Here is a 9,350-nt window from a genome sequence, read left to right as displayed (position 1 = left end):
CCCCCCCAATAAATAACTATGGATTTATTTTTATTCCATATGTTATAACCCACTGCCATCATTATTCTCTTGAATGTTTAAATTTCCCCAAATTTGTTTGTCAGTCCTTTTAAGCTGGCTCCTGTGTCCTGTTAATATGTCCCCAGTCTCTAAGCACTTGCTTGCTTTCGGGCACGTTGTACTTTTGTTGACCCAGTCATTTCTCCAATAAGCCTTGGCTCCTTTTAGTAACAAATAGTATTTAGAAACCAGGACCTGGGCACTAGGTGTGTACATTGCTACTGGGGTGTCACTGCATCTAACCGTTCTAGTGGGAAGAAATAGAAAATCAGTATACTTAAAATCAAGAGTTTATACTGATACCTCTCATTGAAATCTAAGACCACAGAATTCTTCCTCACCTTATCCCATTCCATATTTGTATCTCTCTTCTTCCACAGTGAGAACCTGATTCCCAACTACATTAGTATACTGATTTATTTATTTATTCTCTCCTACAATACATACTAGTTTCAGAATTACTGTGCTGACATCACTGCCAGCATATATAAAGTTTAACATTTCTTTGCAGTTTTTTGTTCCCAGATTGTATTTCACTAAGGGTGTGTAGTCTGAGTACTGTGTTAAAAAGTTACTTGAATTAATTCTTGTTTTCTTTGTGGTTATATAATCAATTTGATACACTGTTTTATAGTTGCTCTTTGTATATTCAATTTTTGTTGCTTCATTTTCATTTTTGAAATTTAATTTCAATTTTGGAATATGTAAAATATTTATATGGTTCCAAGTCAAAACTATATTAAAAGGTCTACTCAGAAAGGTGGCATTTCCATCCTTACCTCCTCCATCCATTCCCACCCCCACCCCCCATTATCCTATCATTTTTATTTATTTCTGGTTAGTCCTTATGCTTCTTTTTGCAAAAGTAAGTATATCTTTGTGTGTGTACTTATTTACTCTTCCATCTTACACACAAAGTAGGTAACAAATTAGACACATTCTTTTCCAACTTGTTTTTTTCCACTTAAAAACATATCCTAGAAACCACTCCGTCAGTTCACGGATTCTTCCTTTTTAATGTTTTAAAACTGTTTTTACAACTGCATTATATGGACACACTACACTTTTTTCAGCTAGTGGTCAATGGGTGGGCATTTAAGTTGTTTCCAAACATTTTCCACTTGCAAATAATTTTGCAATGAACAATGAATTTGTATTCTCATTTGTGAAGGTGTTTCCTCTGGATTAATTAGTAGAAGGTGGACTGCTGGGCCAAAGGGTAAATGCTTATACAATTTTGTTTGTTGTTCCTGAATGATGGTTTAACTATTATTAAATTCTAAGCTGAGGATACTACTCTTTTATGTTCTAAACCCTACTGTTATTGATGAGAAGAACTCTGTGGTCAATGTAATTGTTTTTTCTTAGAGGTATGACAGAACTGTTAGCTGTTCTCAAAATCTGTGTTCCCTTCTTCCTGGGCGCCAGACTCCCTTGCAGTTAGGTATGGCTGTGCGACTGATTTCCAGCCAGGGAACGTGAGCAGACAAGATATGAACCACTTTTAGGCCTAGTTCCCTTCCCCTTCCTGTGGGCAAACCCTTCCTGTGAAGATGGCACAGCTGCCATCACCTGGGTTCCTGAGTGTGCAGGGCTGCTGATGAACTGAGCTGTTACATGAAATAAACGAACTTTAGCCATTACATCTTGGGTCTATTTTTACAACATTTTAGTCCACCCTACTTAAAACAAAATACTTCTAACTGGCTCTTTTCCAGATCCCTCTCTCTCTCACTTCATATGTGTCTGCCTCCATTTCATAATTTTTATGCACTGTAAGCTTTCATTCATCTGAAGAATTCTAAACATTTTTATTTTACTGTCTTTCAGACGTTCCAAAAATTAATTTCATTTATAGTGTGTCCATGTATTGCTTGCTGAAGTTTTTTTAAGCTCTATGCATTATATTTCTTCATGCATTTTGAAATTCTGATTTGCAAGCCATTTTGAGTAAGAAGCTTTGGATTATTATTATTCCCCCCGTGCCCCCTGCCACCTCTCCCTTAGTTAGTTTTTGGTGCTTCCCTCTGGTGTCCCAGGACTTTCTCCAAACCAGGTCTTAAATGGCACTTTGTGCTCTTGCTCAGTTGTGCTATCAGTGACAATGGAGATGCAGGCCCTGGGCTGAGCAAGCAGCTTGACTCAGCCTCTTGTCCTGAGGCTGGGTCTTCTAAGGATGCAGAATGACAACCATCTTTTCCAGCCTCTTTTCTTGAGTTCAAGAAGCCCACTCCAGTCCCTGGCTTCCAGCAAGGAGCCTGGCTCCAACCCCTTGGTATCAGCTCATGCTTACGTTCCCCCGACCCCCACCTTTGTCCCCACTATTCCCAGGAATCTGAGCTGCCAACTGCCCCTGCCTAAGAGGCCTGCAGCTTGAGCCTGCTTACTCCTTTGTATGTCTGCTCACTCCTGAATGACCACAGCCAGCGAGACCTATTTGGTTATCCTTTTTTATATTATAACCACCTTTGCTAGATGTCTGGAGCCTGAACTCTTGTGCCATTTTGACTAGACACCTTATCTTAAACATTCGTCTTACTCTTCTCTGGCCCCCTGTGTAAGTTCTGTAATGCCTTCTTTATTTAGGTAGTTATGTCCTCAAACTAAACATAGTTCTTGTAAGTCTTAATCACTATTATAAATTATGAGATGACTTCACTATATCTTTTGCCTGCTCTCAGCCTCACGTAAGTATTTGTAACCAGATCACTGATTTTTGAAATGTAGTATTTTGCTTATCCTTGCAGATAATTATTGTGATGGCTCTGCTACTTCATGATTTACTGTGGCCCATGGGCTTTTTCTGCTAGAAATAGGCACAAAGCTAATTATTCTCCAGTTCTAACTTACTACCTACAACATTAATTAACTTTCATTTGACCCTACTAGACTTTGTCCAACTTACAAATACCCAGTGTATCCAGGTTATTTTGACTACTGTTTCCAGTATTACTGGCACATAAACATATACGCTAATATATCATCAGCTACGGATTAAATAGAACTGAGTCCCAGACTGACCTCTGAAAGGTAACTGACAAGAGTTATTCCACAATGGCGCCATGTCCTTGATAATGTCTCTGTATGACCTTCCCACCATCTAACCTTGCGACCATCTGAGCTAAATTATGTTCCCCTGAATTGTTGATGATTGTTATATTATTCATAATTAAATCAATAACCTGGCAAAGTTAAGATACATTAACGCTTGCTTCCTCCAGATACTTACAATGTTCTTGAAAAAATTAGGTTACACTGATATGATTCACTTTGCCATAGAACTACCATTAATTTTTACCCATTGCCTTATGTTTGTTTACAAATAAGTATTCTAGTGGAGTATATTTTCACACACTGTTCCCTGCAATGTGACTATGTCTTAATGATTTCTCATTTATTGCAAATTCAACAGATACATTCACCTCTTCACCCTTTTGGTGGGAACAGATAATTAACACAAGTACAACGTTCAGAATTAAGGAAGGAGGTATTCCAATGCAGACTAGTCATTCAGTTTTGGTGCCACATTTTAAGAAAGAAATTCATAAATAGGAATATATCTGAAGTTGTCAACTAATATGGGAAAAGGATGCAAAACCATGATATAAGAGCAATAGCTAAAGAATCAGAAGAATGAGAGTTGTCCAAAAGTAGGGTAAGTTAGGTTGGAAGCTATTGTTAGTACCATCATTGGAAATGTTTAAATAGGTATAGAACGACTGCTTAGCAAACATGCTTACAAAGGAGGTTTAGTCTTCAAGGGACATGTGAATTAGAGCTTGCCTCCAAGCTCTCCATGACTATCATCTCCTTTAGTTCTTAAGCAGAAAAAGGGGCTTATACATCCAATGACCTGGAAAGTACCAACCAAAAAGCCATGCTTAATAGTTGCTAGATCTCACTCTCAGTCCCTGGCTTCTGAGCAGGCAACGTGGTATGACTCAGCCACCACAGCGATTATGACACTGCCTGTGCTCAGTTGTACCTGGTTTCTAAAACCATGGCTCCGTTGGTCACTGCTGAGAAAGTGAACCAGGCCACTCACTTGAGGGGATCCTTTCTTCAACGTCTCACAATCTGTTGTAGGCCATCCTATCAATCAGAGTCTAGTTTACCCATAAGTCTTTGACAACAGCATCCCAGGCCTATGCCAGCTTGCTCCACTATCATCAACATTTGCTGTTTTTGGTTTTTGTTTTAATTGTGCTTAAGGTCAAAGTTTACAGCACGAATTAATTTCTCATTCAAAAATTTATACACAAATTGTTTTGTGACATTGGTTGCAATCCTCACAATCTGTCAGCATTCTCCCCTTTCCCTTTACACCCTGGGTTCCTCGTGTTCATCTGTCCAGTTTTCCTGTCCCTGCCTTCTCGTCTCTGCTTTTTAGCAAGTGTTGCTCATTTGGTCTCGTCTACTTGACTGAACTAAGAAGCATGTTCCTCACGTGTTTTATTGTTTGTTTTATAGGCCTGTCTAATCTTTGGCTGAAAGGTGAACTTCGGAAGTGGCTTCAGTTCTGTGTTAGCAGGGTGCCTGGGGGCCACAGAATGGGGAGGTTCACATTTGCCTGTTTTGTTTCTATTCCCTTAGGGTTCAGAAGATGTAACATACACACCTCAGATTGATTTTCAAAGCAGGAGACTAGTTGTGGGAATTTCAGAGATTAAGATAAGTTTTGGGGAGCTTGCAGGACCCTCAAGCCAGATAATAATTCTACCTAAATATACTAAATATATATGGTGCTTTTTAGTTTATTACGTAGTTCATGGAGATTATCTGAATCAAAGTATCTAAATCCTGAGAACAGCTACATTCCATGAACCATGCCAAGACGTTCACATGTTGAAACTAAATAATACTGGTTTTTTCCCTAATTTGAGAAGAGGAGAAAGTGCCAACAGATAAAAACAAAAACAAAAACAGACCTATTCACATTAACAGAATAAAGAAAAATAAACATAACATCTTCAGAGATGCAAAAAAAGCTTTTAACAGAATTCAACATCCACTCTTCATAAAAACTTCTCAGCAAAGTACAAATTAATCTCAACCTGATAAAGGACATCTATGAAAAATCTACAGCTACCATTATACTTAATGATGAAAGATTGAACACTTTCCCTGTAAGATTGGGAACAAGGCAAGGATATCTGCTCTCACCATTTCTGTTCTGTATTTTATGAAGTTCTAGACAGTGTAGTATGGAAAGAAAAGAAAAAAAAAAGCATACGGATTGGAAAGGATAAAATAAAACTATTTGTAGATGACGTTTATGTATACAGAAAATCGTAAGGAGACTACGTGGCCCTGGTAGTGCAGTGGTTAAGAACTACAGCGGCCTACGGCTGCTAACCAAAAGGTCAGTAGTTCAAATCCACTAGATGCTCCTTAGAAATACTATGGGAAAGTTCTACTCTGTCCTATAGGGTTGTTACGAGTCAGAATTGACTCAACGGCAACAGTTTTTTTGGTTTTAAGGTGTCTACAAAAAACCTACTAGAGTAAGTGAATTTTAATAAGGTCACAGGATACAAGGTCAATTTTAAAAACTGTATTTCTATATATAGCAAAGGCACTTGAAAATAAAAAAAAATCTGCAATAAATTCAAAAGTATAAAATACCTAGGAATATATTTAACAAAAGCGTACAAAACATCTACGCTAAAAGCTACAAAACACTGCTGAGAGAAATCAGAGAAGACTTAAATAAATAAATGGCAAGATACACCATGTCCATTAAGACAACAATGCTCCCCCAACTGATGTACAGATTCAATGCAGTCCTGATCAAAATCCATCCAGGCTTTTTTGTAGAAATTGGCAAGCTGATTCTAAGATGTATAAGGAAATGCAAAGGGCCAGAAGAGCCAAAACATTTTGAAAAAGAAAGAAGTTGGAGGACTGTCTTAGACATCTAGTGCTCCTGTAACAGAAATACCACAAGTGGATGGCTTTAACAAAGAGAAATTTATTTTCTCACAGTCTAGCAGGCTAGAAGTCCAAATTCAGGGCGTCAGCTCCAGGGGAAGGCTTTCTCTCTGTTTGCTCTGGAGGAAGGTCCTTCTCATCAATCCTCCCCTGGACTAGGAGCTCCTTTGTGCAGGATGTACTCTGCTCCCGATGCTTCTTTCTTGGTGGTATGAGGTCCCCAACTCTCTGCTTGCTTCCCTTTCATTTCTCGTAACATAAAAGGTGGTGTAGGCCACACCCCAGGAAATCTCCCTTTACATTGGATCAGGGATGTGACAAGAGCAAGAGTGTTAAGTCCCACCCTAATCCTCTTAAACCACTGGCAGAGATTATGATTTATAACACATACGAATATCACAAAATGGAGGACAACCACACAATATTGGGAATCGTGGCCTAACCAAGTTGACACATATTTTTGGGGGACACAATTCAATCCATGACAAGGACTTACACTACTTTATTTCAAGACTTATAAACTACAGGTAGTCTCGACTTACAATGGGGTTCCATTCTGATGGCTCTGTTGTAAATTGGTTCTGACATAAATTGAATACCTCATTTTTTTTCCATTTTCATTATTATAGCCTTTTATTATCACTATCTTTATAAATTTGATCTTTATTTGTCTTTAGGGATTGGCATGAGAATAACATCAGCAAATTATGCGCTGCAACATTGTATGTAGTACAGGTAGTCTCCAACTTATGATGGGGTTCTGTTCTGACCACTCTGTCGTAAGTCGGTTCTGACATAGGTTGAACACCTAATTTTTTTTTTAGTTTTCATTATTATTGCCTTTTATTATCTGGTAGTGTTTTGAACAGTAAATCATAAAACTGAAAATCTTCTAGTGACTCTCTGAGAATGATAACATCAGCAAATTACACACTGCAATACATTACCAACAATAAGATGTACAAAGAAAAAAAAAACCAGTCGTCTAAGTGTGGTTTGTCATAACTCCAATACATTGTAAGTCAGGGACTACCTGTACATATTACTAATAATAAGATGTAAAAATACAAAACCAAAAAAATGGACAGTTAAGTGTGGTTCGTCTTAACTCGAATACACTGTAAGCTGGGGACTACCTGTACAGAAGTCAAGACAGTGTGGTACCGGCTTAAGAAAAAACAGACATATCAATAGAACAGGGGCGTGAGTTCAAACAGCCCACCCGATTTAAAACCAATTATCAATGCAGTTCAGTGGGGGAAAGGAAAATCTTTTCAACAAATGCTGCTGGGAAAACTGCATAACTGTGTTGGGCGGGGTGAGGGGAGGAACCTCAATGCCTACCTCACAGCATACACACAAATTAATACAGGATGGATCACAGGCCTAAACATAAAGGACAAGACTAAATCTTTTAGAAGGCAAACAAGAATATCTTTGCAGCCTGGGGTAAGTGAAGAATTCTTAAGCAAAACACAAAAAACAACAACCGTAAAGGAAAAAAAAAATTGAAAAAGCATAATCATTAAAATTAAAATCTTTGGCTCATCATAAAAAAATGAAAAAGCAAGACAAAGACTAGGATAAAATATTCACAAAACATATATACAGATTTGTGTCTAGACTATATAAAGGACAGCTAAAAATCAGTAGTGAAAAAGACAAACAACCCAAAACAAAAATGGACAAAATAATCGAACAGAACTTCAAAAAGAAAATGTACAAATGGTCAATAGCACATGAAAATGTCTGCAACATCATCAATCAGGTAAATGCTAAGGAAAACTACAATGACATACCATTTCATACCCATCAGAATGGCTAGAATTAGAAGACAATGCCAAATACTGGAAAAGATGTAAAAATACTAGAACCCTCATACAACTACTTTAGAAAAACAGTCTGTCAGTTCCTTATAAAATTAAACATACACCTATCCTACGATCCAGTAATTCCACTCCCAGGTATCTACTCAGGAGAAATTAAAACATATGTCCACAAAAAGACTTGCACAGGTTAGGCAAACATTTCTTAAATATTTTATTAAAAGCACACACATAAAAGAAAAAGATAAGACTTCATCAAAATTTAAAACTTTTGCTCTTCAAAAGATACCATTAAAAAAACAAGTCTTAGATGAGGAGAAAATATTTGCAAATAATATATCTGATCAAGGACTTGCATCTATATTTTTTTTAAATTCTCAAAACTCAGTAAGATGATGACAAATAATCCAGTTAGAAAATGGGGAAATGCTTTGACTAGGTACTTCACCAAAGAAGACATATGAATGAAAGGTGCACAATATCATTAGCCACTGTTGCTTTTGTTGTTAGGTACCATCGAGTCAATTTTCTACTCATTGAGATCCATGTGACAGAGTAGAACTGCCCCACTGGGTTTTCTAGGCTGTAATCTTTACGGATGAAGATCGCCAGGTATTACTCCCACAGAGCCACTGAGTAGGTATGCTCCACCAACCTTTCGGTTAGCAGCCCAGCCCTTACCCATTGTGCCACCAGGGCTCCTTTCATTAGCCACTAGGGAAATACAAATTAAAACTGCAATGAGATACCACTAGACACTCATTAGAATGGCTACGATCAAAACTACTAACAATACCGAGTATTGGTGAGGATGTGGAGAAAATGGAACCCTCATCCATTGTTGGTGGGAATGTAAAGTGATGGAGCACTGTGGAAAATAGTTTGGCTGTTCCTCAAAAAATTAAACATAAAATTACCACATGACCCAAGAATTCCACTCCACGTATATACACAGAAGACTTCAAAGCAAGGATGTCAATAGATACTGTAAAAGAATGTTCATTGCATCAGTTTTCACAAGAGCCAAAAGGTGGAAACAACACAAATGTCCATCAGTGGATGAACAGAGAAAGAAAATGTCGTACATACATTCAAGGGGTATTTTTCAGCCATGAAGAGAAATGAAGTTCTAATACATGCTATGACATGGATGAACCTTTAAAACATGCTGAGTGAAATAAGTGACACACAAGGACAAATAATGTAGGATTCCACTTATATGAAAAATCTATAATAGGCAAATACATAGAGACCAAAGCTTATTCATGGTTACCAGGGGCAGGTGGGAGGAGCAAAGGGGAAATTACTGCTTAAGGGGCACTGAGTTTTTGTTAAGGGTGATGAAAAAATCTGGAAACAGATAGTGGTGATAGTTGCTCAACATGGTGAACATAGTTAATGTCATCGAATTGTACACATAAAAATGATTGAAATGGTAAATGTTTTGTTATATACAGTTTTACTACAATTAAAAAAAAAATGATAAGATGGGGGAATGCAAAATGGCAAGCCACTCTGGAAAACAGTCTGGCA

At 37.6% G+C, this 9,350-nt stretch overlaps 1 protein-coding gene across 7 annotated transcripts in view; it reads right to left on the bottom strand.

The window, feature by feature from the left end:
* The window catches only part of GPR160 (G protein-coupled receptor 160), a 79,543-nt gene that overhangs the window by 42,257 nt on the left and 27,936 nt on the right, over positions 1-9,350 (bottom strand). The gene's annotated exons all lie outside the window — the stretch shown is intronic.

The sequence above is a fragment of the Trichechus manatus genome, unplaced genomic scaffold (assembly GCF_000243295.1).
Source record: "Trichechus manatus latirostris isolate Lorelei unplaced genomic scaffold, TriManLat1.0 scaffold00110, whole genome shotgun sequence".
NCBI classification, from domain to species: Eukaryota; Metazoa; Chordata; class Mammalia; order Sirenia; family Trichechidae; genus Trichechus; species Trichechus manatus.
This window is presented reverse-complemented; position numbering and strand designations above follow the sequence as displayed.